Below are 13,170 nucleotides of genomic sequence, written 5' to 3'. Positions count from 1 at the left end.
AAGTGTTTCCTTAAAATTACATATTCAGCAACAGCTTTGAACTATCCTATGTCCAAAGTATCAATGAATATAATGAATATACTGAATATAATTTTAACATTTTTAATAATGATTTAAGTTCATCAATTAACGTTAGGACTAAAATAAGACAAATTATTTTTTTTCTCCAGGAAAATAGGACATTTTTTTGTTCTGTCCTAAGTCATTTAGGATCACAATATAGTAGCATTATAATTTTCAAGCAATACAGGTCATAAAGTTGGGATATACTATGAAATAATTACCTAATTAATTCAGTTATGTGAACTAGGTAGTTTCCAAGAAAAATGCTAAGTGTAGATCAGTTTTTTTAGAAGAAAACTGAATAATAGAAGAAATCCTACACATTTTGTTAACAAAATAAACAAAAAAACCCTCATTTTATTTTAATAAGCTCTGATCTGTTCGTCCATAGGATCGGATCAGAAACCACTCACCTACTAAGTTGAGCAGATCACTATTATTTGTACAAAAAATTACTTTTTTGTATTAAGGAGAAAATATGTGTTTATTTACTCAGCTTAATTACAAAAAGACTTTATCATAATCATCTTTGCACCCATGGTGCATGCCTGAGACACCATAAATGCTTAATAGTGTGGTTGAACTGGTGATAATTAGTGTTAATCATGAAATAGAAAAGAATGTTTCTTTTTAAGTAACAAGCGCTGTTGGATATTTACTGTAAATATATCTTAATATAAAAAAAAATGAGTCCCTGATGTTTTATCTTCTTTGTGGAAACAGTCAACTTTGGTTTCTGTGAACAATTAGAAAAAATTATGTTAAGGATTTTAAGATAGCTTTCTGTATTGTTACATTGTTTAACAGTCAACCTTTACTCTTAGTGGTCCTATTCGTCATTTATATTTTTAGTCCTTTATTTTTTTGAAGAGCAATCTGTAAAGAATGCATATAATCATTTTCATCATTTCAGTTTGAAAAGACGTGCACTAAATTTGATCTTTTGTTGGTCCTTGTTCTAACAGTAAATTTAAACATATGTTTTATGGATATGTGGCTCTTTCAGATGTAATTTTGTCCCATGATATTTGTTGGATATCAACATACCAATGGTATACATTGTTTTTTTCTAGAAATATTTCACTGTGCTTTAATTCATAAGCTTCAAGAAGATATCTTAACTGGTGACATTTAATGTTTTGTATAAATGTGTACCATCATTTTATGTTCTATCATCAATTATGTGTTTTCCTGTTGTTATTTGTACTCTTTTTTCAGTGGATTTTTTTTCCTTTAATAGTTAGCAACATCTTAATTTATTGTGAATAATTCTAAAGGCAGTCTTCAGTTTCTGTTGCTGTCCAAGGAAAGAGAGCTTCTAAAATAAGGTTCCTGTGCCCTTACTGCTGTTTCAGAAATGGCCTCTTTATGGATAGTAGAAGAGAACTATCATATTTCCTTTTTTTTATGCTGGTGGATGTCCTCTGTAAATTAAGGCATGTTTTGAGAGTTGTCCAGAGAAGGTATTTTAACTATGATACTTGGTCTTTTTAAACTTCTGTCCTAGTACTTCCTCCCTTGGCCCAGTGTCCTCTCCCATAACCTCTTCCTCCACTTCCAGGACACACACACTATTTCTCTTTTAGTTACTATGGGCCACTGTACAGACAAAATAGACTGGGAATTTAGCATAATTCCTGATAGACCAAACAGTCATTCTCCTCCTCTTCTGTAATCCCATTAGACCACAGTTAAGAATCACAATAGCAGATGACAGATACTCAAAATTATTTACCATTCTTTGAATGTTTGATAAAAATGTGTGTTTTTAGTAAAATTCACCTTTTGAGTAAATAATTATATAATAAAAGAATGTGGATAAAAAATGCATTTTCTAATAGCCAAATTCACATTTTACTTCACAATCACTTTAATTTTAATTATGGAGTGGTTTTCAGCACTAGAATAGAATCAAATAACTTTTTAAAAGATAAATAATGTCTATGGGTATGCTCTTTGTGAAAACAGACCTTCTTAAATCAGCACATAAAGTTTTTTTCAGTTACTCTAACACAAGGTTAGATCCCAGTTTCTCCAATATCAAATTATCTGTGCATTAAGTTTTTATATGTTTAAATAACATCATAAAATATTAAGTGGAAAAGATTATGAATATTCATATAATCTCTGGGTGAGGGAGGACTTTAAAAACATATTAACAGGTAAAAAATGTAATATGTGAAGATTCACAACCAGTAATGTATTAAAAACATAATAATATTCCTTAAAATGCAGTTTTTCCAAAGTGTTAATTAAGCCAGGAGAAATCATTTTTTAATGATTTTCATTTGTGAAACCATTAATGTGAAATAATACATCCCAACTATGTATCAGTGAATCCATGAACTAATTCAGGGAAAATGTATAAGAGTAAAAAGGAAAAGGAAGATGTCATAGGATATAGCTCTCAAAAAAACCAGCATCCAGGTACAGTAGAAGAACACTTAGAAGGAGCTTTGGATGAATAGGAAGAAAACCACATCTTAGAGGTTGGTATTCAACTATCAAGGAACAAAAAGAGAATTATCAAAAAGTAGGAGATGGCAGTTGTATGTGAAATTGCTTAGACATGAAATAGTGTGAGGACTGAAAAATGCTCATTGGATTTCACAGCAAAGCATTCACAGATCAGCCTCAATGAGTGCAGTAGTAGCCTGAAATCAGATTATAGTTGATTGAGAAGTAGTAGTATAAGCAAGTAGAGCAATTGTCCTCAAGAAGTTTGATTTTTGAAGGGAGGAGGAATAATATGTAACCTAGTGAAGGATATTTAGGAAACTGTGTGTTGTAATGTAAATTTGAAGTAATTAAGAATTTGTAGAAAATTGCAGAAATAGTAGAGTCTGAGTATATTTAATCCATCCTTTTCAATTAGTGACATCTTATATACAGCTATAGTATATCAAAATTGATAGAGGAAATTGACATCAATATATTGCTTTATCTGGAATACAAATCTTACTCAATTCTGAACATTTTAAAACCTGCCCTAACTTCTGTGTGTGTGGTTTGTAATTTAATTTGATATGTACATACATTTGTGTAACTAGAATTGTGTAATCTCTGTGTGGTTTGTAATTTAATTCGATATGTACATACATTTGTGTAGCTACCTCCATAATCAAGATGCATAACTATTCTATCACTTCAAAAGAATTCCCTCATGCAACTCTTTACCCTAACACCCACCATGCCTCTCCCTGTCATGTATTATCACTGTATTTTTACTTTTGACTCTTCAAATAGGTATTTTTGTTTTGCTATGTGTTGCCTTAGTTTGATTTTTGTACAGTGGTAATATCTGGTCTATAAAATGAATAAGGTGATGTTCCCTTAATCACTTAATTACTGCAAAATGTGCTTTAAAATGTTGAGTGGATTCCTTTGGTGAAATCATCAGGTCCTTGAGATTTCTTTCTCAGGAACTTTAAATTAGATTCCATTCATTAAGGGTTTCAGTTTTAGGATTATTTATTAATAGGCTGTCATGCAGAATTGGTTTGATATTATATGGTTTTTGAAGGAATTAGTCCATTTCATCTAAGTTTTGAATCTAAAAGCATACAGTTATTGCTGTGTTCTGTTAACCATCTTTTTAGTGGCTGCAGGATCTATAATCATAACCCTTGGGTGTTCCTGATTGGTAATTTATGTCTTTCTCTGTCAGAGATTCATCAATATTATTGATTTTTATTTCAGAGAGCCACTTTTTCTTTTCACTTTTTTATTAAAGCAGGTGAAGATTTACAGAAAAATCATGCAGAAGGTACAGAGTTCCCATATACTTTTTTCCATCACACCAGACAAACTCCAAACCAATTGAGCATTAACTTCTCATTCCCAATCTGCACTCTGACCTGTGGTAGCCTGTATTTTAGTTTCTGACACTATAAATTTTCACATTCTAATTTGATAAGTGAGATTATACAATATTTGTCCTTCTGTGTCTGGCCTCTTTCACTGAACAAGATATTGTAGCATGTATCAGAACTTCATTCCTTACTTCATCTAAGTAATATAACATTGTATGTGTATGCCATATTTTATTTATCCGTTCATTACTTGGTGGACACATGAGTTGCTCCCATCTTTTGACAAAGTGAATACTGCCTCTATGTAATTCAAATGTCTTTTTTGAGTCTTTGCTTTCAGTTAGTTTTGGGCATATACGTAGAAGCGGGATTTCCAAAATCACATACTGCATCAGTATTTAACTTTCCAAGGAACCACCAAACTTTTCCATAGCCTCTGCATCATTTTACCATTCCTCCAACAATGAAATAGTGTTGCTACATTTCCACATCCTCTCCAACTCATGTTGTTTTCCATTTTTCTTAGTAATAACCCTTTTAATGGTAATGAAATTTTATTTAATAGTGGTTTTGGTTTGCATTTCCCTTATGACTAATGCTGACCATCTTTTCACATATTTGACCATTTATTTTCTCATCTTTGGAGAAATATCTATTCACATCCTTTTGGGGGGGAGTTGTTTTTTGTTGGGTTGTCTGTCTCTATGTGGTTGAGTTATGGATTTCTTTATATATTCTGGATATTAAATCATTAACAGATAAAAATATTTTCTCCTATTGTTGATTGTCTTTTTAGTTTCTCAATAAATTTCTTTGATGAACAAACATTTTAATTTTGTTTAAATCCCATTAATTTTTAATGAATCTCTTTTATTTCATTTTGGTTTTTGTTTTATTTCAGTGATTCACGCTTTTATCTTTGTTATTGCCTTCCTTTTGCTCCTTTGGGTTTCTTTTATACCTTCTAGTTTTCGGGGAGGAGTTTTGATTATTGATTTTCTAAATAAGCACTTACTCCTATAAATATCCTTATCAACTCTCAGTTTTATCTCACAATTTTGATATGTTGTGTTTTCATTCATTTTGTTTTGATTTCCTTTAGACATTTCCTTCTTAAACCAAAGTTTATTTCCAAATTTTGGAAATATTCCTGTTGTCTTTCTGTTACTGATTTCTGGTTTTATTCCATTATAATCAGAGAAAATACTTTCAAGTGATATCTTTTAATTTTGTTAAGGTTTGTTTTATGACCTTCAGTATGGTCTGTCTTGAAATATTCCATGGGAGTCTGAAAAAAGCATGTTTTACTCTTGTTGGATGGAGTTTCCTAAATATGTCAGTTAGATCCTTTTTTTATTGTTTTTAGACCTTCTATATCCTTTCGGTTTTCTTTCTACTAGATCTACCAGTGGCTGGGAGAGGGATCTTTTAAGTTTTTCACTATAATTATGATATGTCTGTTTTTCCTTTTTGCTCCATCAGTTTATGCTTCATATAATAATTTGTGCACTCACATTCAGGATTTTTTTTTTCATATTGACCCTTTTATTGTTATGTAATGTTTCTCTTTTTCCATGGTTATTTTTTAATTCTGAAATCTACTTTATCTCATGTTAATGCTTATTTTTATGAATATTTGCATGATATATTGTTCTGTTTTTTTACTTTTGAAATTCTATAATATTTGCAGTTGTTTTAGATTGCTTATAAATGAATCATATTTTTGTGTCTCTGACAATCTTTTAATAGTATTAGGCTATTCACATTTAACATAATAATATGCTAAGATTTAACTCTGTCATTTATTATTTGTTTTCTGTTTGCTTTACACTTTCTTTTTCCTCTTTTTTCCCCCTTTTCTTGTCTACTTCTAGGTATTTGAAGTTGGTTTAGATTTCTTTCTCTCTATATATACATATTTCCATATATCTTTTTAATACATTAAGTGATTATCCTAGATGTTATAATGTACACATGTAACATATCACATTTAATTGGACTCACCTTTTATCACTTGAAGTGCAGTATTCAGACTTTAGTTCATTAAGGTCCCTTTACTCTGTCTTTTAATAGAAAGACTTTAGAAAAACTTATAAATATTTAAGCTGAAAGTCTGATGTTGTTTTTTGCTTCAACAATCTAATATAATTTAAAAATGTAGGAGGATATACCATATTATATTACTACCCCACCTTTTAAAATCTTTTTTATTTTGAAATTATTTTAGATTCACAGAGTCTGGCAGCAAAATGCACATAAATGCCTCATGCATTTTCATCCAGTCTTTCTCACTGTTAAAATCTTGCATAATTATAAGATAGTATCAAAATCAGAAAATTGATTTGGTACTATCCACAGAGCTTATTTAGATTTCACCAATTATACATCACTAATAAGTGTGCATATATGTTTATCACCTACATAGCTTTATAAATAACCCCATGATTAATATAAAGAATTGTACCATCACCACAAGTTTTCTCAAGCTCACCCACCATCTTCCATCCCTAACCCCTGGCAACCATTAATCATTTATCCATCTCTATGGTATTGTTCTTGAAGTTGTTACATAAATGAAAACAAATAGCACATGACCCTTAGGGACTACTAGCTTTTTTCACGTGGCATGATTTTCTTGAGAATCAAAATTATTACATGCCCATTTCTTTTTATTGCTGAGTACTTTTCCATGACACAGATGTATCACAGGATGTTTAAGCACTCCCCAATTTGAAATCAGTTATATTTTATTTAGCTTGAGCTGCTATGAACATTTATGTAAATGTTTCTATATGAATATATATTTTCATGTATTTGGAATACTCAAGAATACAATGGTTGGCCTGTATTCAAGATCATTTTTAGTTTTAACAGAAATTGCCAAACTGTTTTCCATATGATGTAATTTGTTTTCCCGTCAACAGTGTATGAGTGACTTAATTTAAGTGCACCCTCCAACATTTGGTATAAAAACTTTTTTTTATTTTAGCAAGTTTGATGGATATGTAATGATAGAGCACTGTGATTTTAACTTAAAATCCCCTGAATGGTTAGTGATGTTGAATATGTATGTAGCAGTTTGATATTATTTATGAATTTCAAAAGAAATATAGGTTACTTTGTAAAGTGGTCAGTGTTTCTGAAATCATAACCCTTTGAATTAGATTCAGCTGAGACATTTGATTAAATTATATCAAGATTAGGGCTCTGATCCAACCACATCATTAGAGTGTGATTCAGTGTTGAGTCTCAGCCTCCCTGGGTATAAAGCAGATGCTCACATGGAAATAAATGCACAGAGAAGGAGAACACAGAGGCAGATGTGCATTAAGAGAGAGTGCTCCATAGACATTGCCCTTGGAAAGAAAGATGAGCCTGACATTCTACAGCTGACCTTGTGGGGAAAACACAGCAGTGGAGGGTGGAAAGAAATGAGCCCTGGGAAGAAAGAAAGGACTTATACAAGCCTACAGCTGAGATCAGAAGCAGCTGGGACCACAGAGCCTTAAGAGGAAAGAGGAGGGCTGAACCCTTGCAGAGACAGGAAGCCATCTTGCTCCCAACATGTGACAACAGATTTTGGTGAGAGAACTAACTTATGCTTTATGGCCTTGTTGGCTGTAAGCTTCTACCCCAAATAAATACACTATATAAAAGCCAAAAGATTTCTCGTACTTTGCATCAGCACCCCTTTAGCTGACTAGTAAAATATGCTTAGTTGGCATCCGTATACCCATTTTGGTAAATACCTGTTCATATGTTAAATCTTTTTGCTAATTGATTTTTTTATTGTAGTTTTGGGAGGCTTTTAATGTACTAGATCACAAATTCTTTGGATGAGTATGTGATTTGTGTAAGTATTTTTACCTAGACTGAATCTCATATTTTCGTCCCCTTAAATGAGGGTTTTAAAAAATAAAATTGAAAATTTTTATTATGCCAAATTTATCACTTTTTCTTTATATAAATCATGTATTTGTTAAGGTTTATTTTTTCATGTGGATGTCCAGTTGTTCCAGCACCATTTGTTGAAAAGAATATGCTCCCTGCATGTAATTGCTTTTCTAAATAAATTATCATAATCAGATACCTAAACATCAGCAAATATTACAAACCATATTAAGAAACAGGAAGATTAAAAATACATTTAAGTCTGCCCCATGAGTGTCCTGTCCTCTATGCCCCCCACTCCAACACTGTAAATCAATAACCCTGCCCATGTGCCATTTGAACTCTGAATCTCAACAGCATTACAATACCTCCTCTCCAGTGTTGGGCTCACCCAGCACAACTAACAAGGAAATGATGATGGACGACCATCCCAAGGAACAGAGAGTCTGCAACTGCAGGTAAGATAGTCCCATCCATCTACCCCATGGGATCTAAGTCCCCTCTCCTTTAGAGGTGGAGTGGACATCACCATCCCAGAATCCTCAGGAATGGGGAATGGATGATAGACTAGAGTAGACTTGTTATTTTCCTACAGACTTACTGTGATTCTAGCAATGGAAGAACTATTGTCATTGATGTGATGACAGTGGCCATTGGAGGTTCTTGGGAGGGAGGGAGAAGTAGGTGTAATAAGGGGACATTTTCAGAGACTTGGGACTTGTCCTGAATGACATTGCAATGACAGATACAGGCCATTAGATATCTTGTCATAACTTACAAAATTGTGTGGGAGAAAGTTTAAATGATCTTGGGACTGAATGACAATATGAAGGGCACAAACATGCTTTATAAGTATCCCAGAAGAAGAAAATGTAAAAGGAGCAGGAAACACTTGAGGAAACAGTAACTGAAACTTCTCAGCCCTTATAAAAGACATAAATATCAATACCCAAGAATTACAATGCACCTCAAACAGAATAAATCTGAATAGACATTCTGAGACACCTACTAATTCAGAATGTCAAATGCCAGACATGAAAGTATTCTGAAAGCAGCAAAAGAAATGCAGTACATTACAAGGAAACTCAGCAAGACTAAATGCCTCTCTCTCATCATGGAGATGAGAAGGCAGTGTTATATAATTAAGGTTCAGAAAGAGAAAACTCCTGGCCAAGAATTGTAAAAGGTTAGAAAAAGATATTACACACAAATAATCAAGAGCCAGAACAGTGATAATATTGGATGAAATAGATTTTAAATACAAAACTGTTATGAGATGAAGAAGGTCAGTTCATTATATATTAATATAAGGGGCAATTCACCAAGAAGAAATCATGAATATTTATGTACCTAATGTAGGTGCTCCAAAGTACTTGAGCCACACCCTGACAAAGCTAAATGATGAAATACGTGTCTCTACAATAATTGTACACTGCAATTAGCATTATATAGAACATCTAGGCAGAAGGTAAATAATCAGACAACTTGAATAATATGATAAATGCACGAGATCTAGGAGGCATTTATAGAGCATTGCACCCCAAAACAGGATGTATATTTTTTTCAAGCACTCAGCAATCCTTCTCCAGGATAGACCAATCATATGTTGAATCATGAGACAAATCTTAATAAATTTAATGATTGAAATTATACAAAGCATTTTAATCATAATGGAATGAAGTTAGAAATCAATAAGAAAAAAGAAATATGCAAATATCTTAAGATTAAACTCTCTTAAATCAGTGGGTCAAAGAAGTAAGTGCAAGAGAGGAGTGAATGTGGCTCAAGCAATTGAGCACCTGTGTCCAAATGGGAGGTCCTGGGTTTGATTCCCAGTTCCACCTAAAGAAAGCAAACAGATTCTGCAATAAGCAGATGCCATAACCAGCAGACATGCAACCAGCTGACATTTCAGATGCCACAACCAACAGATATCACAACTGCCACAACCAGCAGACACTGTCACCAGCAGATGCCACAACTGCCACAACCAGAAAATGCCAGAACTGTGGAGCAGAAGCTGAACCAGAAGATGCCAAAATCAGCAGATGCTGCAACCACAGGAATGAGCAGACACTGCAACTGGCAATCAACCAGGAGTGAATGGAAGAGTCTCAAGTGATTGGGCACTCATCTCCCATATGGGAGGTCCCAGATTTGGTTCCCACTGACTTCTAAAGAAGAAAAGCTAAGAGCTTACAGACAAGGGAGCCATCTCAAGTGGGGTGAAATAATAAATAATTACCAGAGTGTTCAGCAAATATTCTGAGAAGAATGAAAATGAGAATATAGCATATCAAAACTTAGCTGACACTGCACAGGTAGTGTAGAGGGAGATTTATAGCCTTTAATGCTTACAGTAAAGAAGAGCTAAAATCAAAGACCTAACTACATATCTAGAGGAACTAGAAAAAGAACAGGAAACTAATTCCAAAACAAGTGAAAGTAACTAAAAATTAGAGCAGTAATAAATGAAGTGGAAAACAAATTAGGAAAACCTAAAATAACCTGATTAACCCCATTTGTTTTATATTTATTCTTCCTGGCATTATAAAACTCTGTAGGCTTATTTATTTTGTAATGTGAAATTCATATAACAAAATTAATATTTTAATATTTTTCTTTATTGTATTTTTATATTATTGTTTTATTTATATATTTCCATTTTTTATATACTTAAAATTTCCTTAACTTTTTATTGTTTCTCCATCACTAATATTTGATTTGGGATCAATATCTTCTTGAGATAGTTTTGAGGAATATAAACTATATCTGATTTTCACTGCTACTGCTAAGATTTCTTAAGTCAGAATAACTGCTAGTTTTGTCTTTTTTTTCAGTAATTTTTTATTTTCATTCTGGCACTTTTACAATTTACTTCTTCTTTGGTTTTTTGCACTTTCACTATCATATAACTAGATGTTGAATTCTTTTTATTAATCCTTCTTGGAAATTGCTGGGCTTTTTGAATTCATGTATTAATATTTCAATCCTAAAAAATTCTCGGCCATCTCCTCAAACTGCCTTTGCCATGTTCTCTTTCATATCTCTCTAAGATGCCTCTCTTTGTCCCTCTATGTTGGATTCTAGAAAAATCTAGTGGAGTTTTCAGTTTACTAATTCATTCTTTTGTTTGTCCTGTGTCCACAAAGTTTGTTCTATTTTATTTTTTACTTTTTTAAATTTTGAGATATAATTGACATAAAATATTCATATCTAGCATGTACAGTAAAATTCTGACAGTAAAATTTTTGACAGACATTCATGAAAATATTGCATATTCAAGATAATTAACATGTATCCTGCACCCCCAATTCTTTCAAATGTGATTGTGTAATTTCTTCTGATCCTCCCCACCCTACTACTTTAAGCAATAATTAAACTGTTCTTGGTCACTTTAGATTCCTTTGCATTTTCTAGGGTTTTATATAAATGAAAGCCTAATTACTCCTTTTCTCTGGATTTTTTTGACTCAGGATAGTTCTTTTGGTAGTCATGTTGTAGTCATATTAGCCCATTCCTTTTTTATAGATGAATAGTATTCTGTTATAGAAACATGCCATAATTGGTCAGCTGATTTTTTAAAAATGGTGCCAAGTCCATTTAATGGGGAAATAATTGCCTCTCCAACAAATAGTGCTGAGATAACTGGAAATCCATAAGCAAAAGAATGTTATGTGTGCCCCCATCTCTTATTATATAATCTATATGTAATTTATGGACTATGGTTAATAGTACAATATAAAAAATATTCTTTCATGAATTGTAACATGAACCATACTAATAATGTAGTTCCCACATACCACTCTATTATTAGAATAAAGTGGTTTGTGGGAACTCCGTATTTTAGACATGATTGTTCTGCAAACAATAACATTGCTAATAAAGAAATAGGACAACCTTTTTCAAAGACATAAATATAAGAATTATACTATAAAACTCTTACAAAAAAACACAAGAAAATATATTAAGGACATTGTAGTGGACATTGGGTTTTTAAATTTTACCCAAAAACCCAAACAAGGGATAAAAATAGGTAAAATGGACTTCATCAAAAATAAAATTTTAAAAATAAGCATCAGGGAATATTATCAAGATAGGGAAAATAAAACTACAGAATGGAAGAAAATATTTGAAACATGGTTAAGTGCATCAGAAGGTCATTCTAGAGGTAATGCTTATGCACGTCTCAGCAGGAACTTCTTGACAGCTAAAGTAGACACTACCCCCAAATAGCAGGGCTCCTGAGGGTTCTGGGGACACTCAGACACTATAGTCAGGCCAGATAGCTCAGGATTTTGGTCCCTTTTCAGTGGACCCTACTTTGGAATTTATGTTCCCAGTGTGGTTTCCCTACACATGGCTTTTCTGTTCTTTTATTTGAACTTATAATTAGTAATAAAGTTAGTTGGTCTATGTCCAAGAGATTTAAATCTTGGGCTGTCCATCTGCCATTTGGGCCCTGAATCTCAATGGGGTTGCAAAACCTACTCTCCAGTTCATTGGACTTCACCAGGACAACTGACAAGGAGGTAAGGATGGGCAACCACCATACCAAGGAACCAAGAGAGTCTACAACTACAAGCAAGAGAGTCCCATCCATCAGCTATGGCATCAAGTCCCCTCTCAATTAGAGGTGAGAGGGCATCACCATCCCAGAATACTCAAGACTGGGGATAAAATATAGACTACAATGGACTTACTGGTATTTTACTATAGACTTATTGGCATTCTAGCAATGGAAGAAATTATATCATTGTTGTGGAGACAGTGGCCACTGGAGTTGCTGAAGGCAGAGAGAAGGAAAAAGAAGTGTAATATGGGGACATTTTTGGAACTAGAATTGTCCTGAATAACAATGCAACAACAGGTACAGGCCATTATATATCCTGCCATAACCTACAGACTTGAGTGGGAGAGATTGTAAATTATGATGTAAACCAAATTCCATGCTTAGTGGTAATACTCCAAATGTGTTCATCAATTGCAGTGAATGTACAACACTAATTTTTACAGTTTTTCACATGGGGAGAGTGTGGTGAGTGGGGCATGTGGGAGTCCCTTATATATTTTTGTGTAACATTTTGTGTAATCTAAATACCTTTTTAAAAAAATATATTTAAAAGAAAAAACAACAAATGTAACACACTAATGAAAAATGCTGTTAATGTGGGGAAGTGTGTGAGGGGCAGGAAGTGGGGCATATGGATGTTCCCTACATTTTTTTATGTATCCTTCATGTAATATAAATATCTTTAAAAAATAATTATAGCTGTTTTATATATTTAAATGCATTGTAAAAGTGATTGAACAGAAACACTCCAAAATGCCATCAGGATTTAAAGTGTGATTTTGTCTCAGTTCTCCAGATTTTAATTACTGTATTTTTCAAATAATAAAAACA

Source organism: Dasypus novemcinctus, chromosome Y (assembly GCF_030445035.2).
Source record: "Dasypus novemcinctus isolate mDasNov1 chromosome Y, mDasNov1.1.hap2, whole genome shotgun sequence".
NCBI classification, from domain to species: Eukaryota; Metazoa; Chordata; class Mammalia; order Cingulata; family Dasypodidae; genus Dasypus; species Dasypus novemcinctus.
This window is presented reverse-complemented; position numbering follows the sequence as displayed.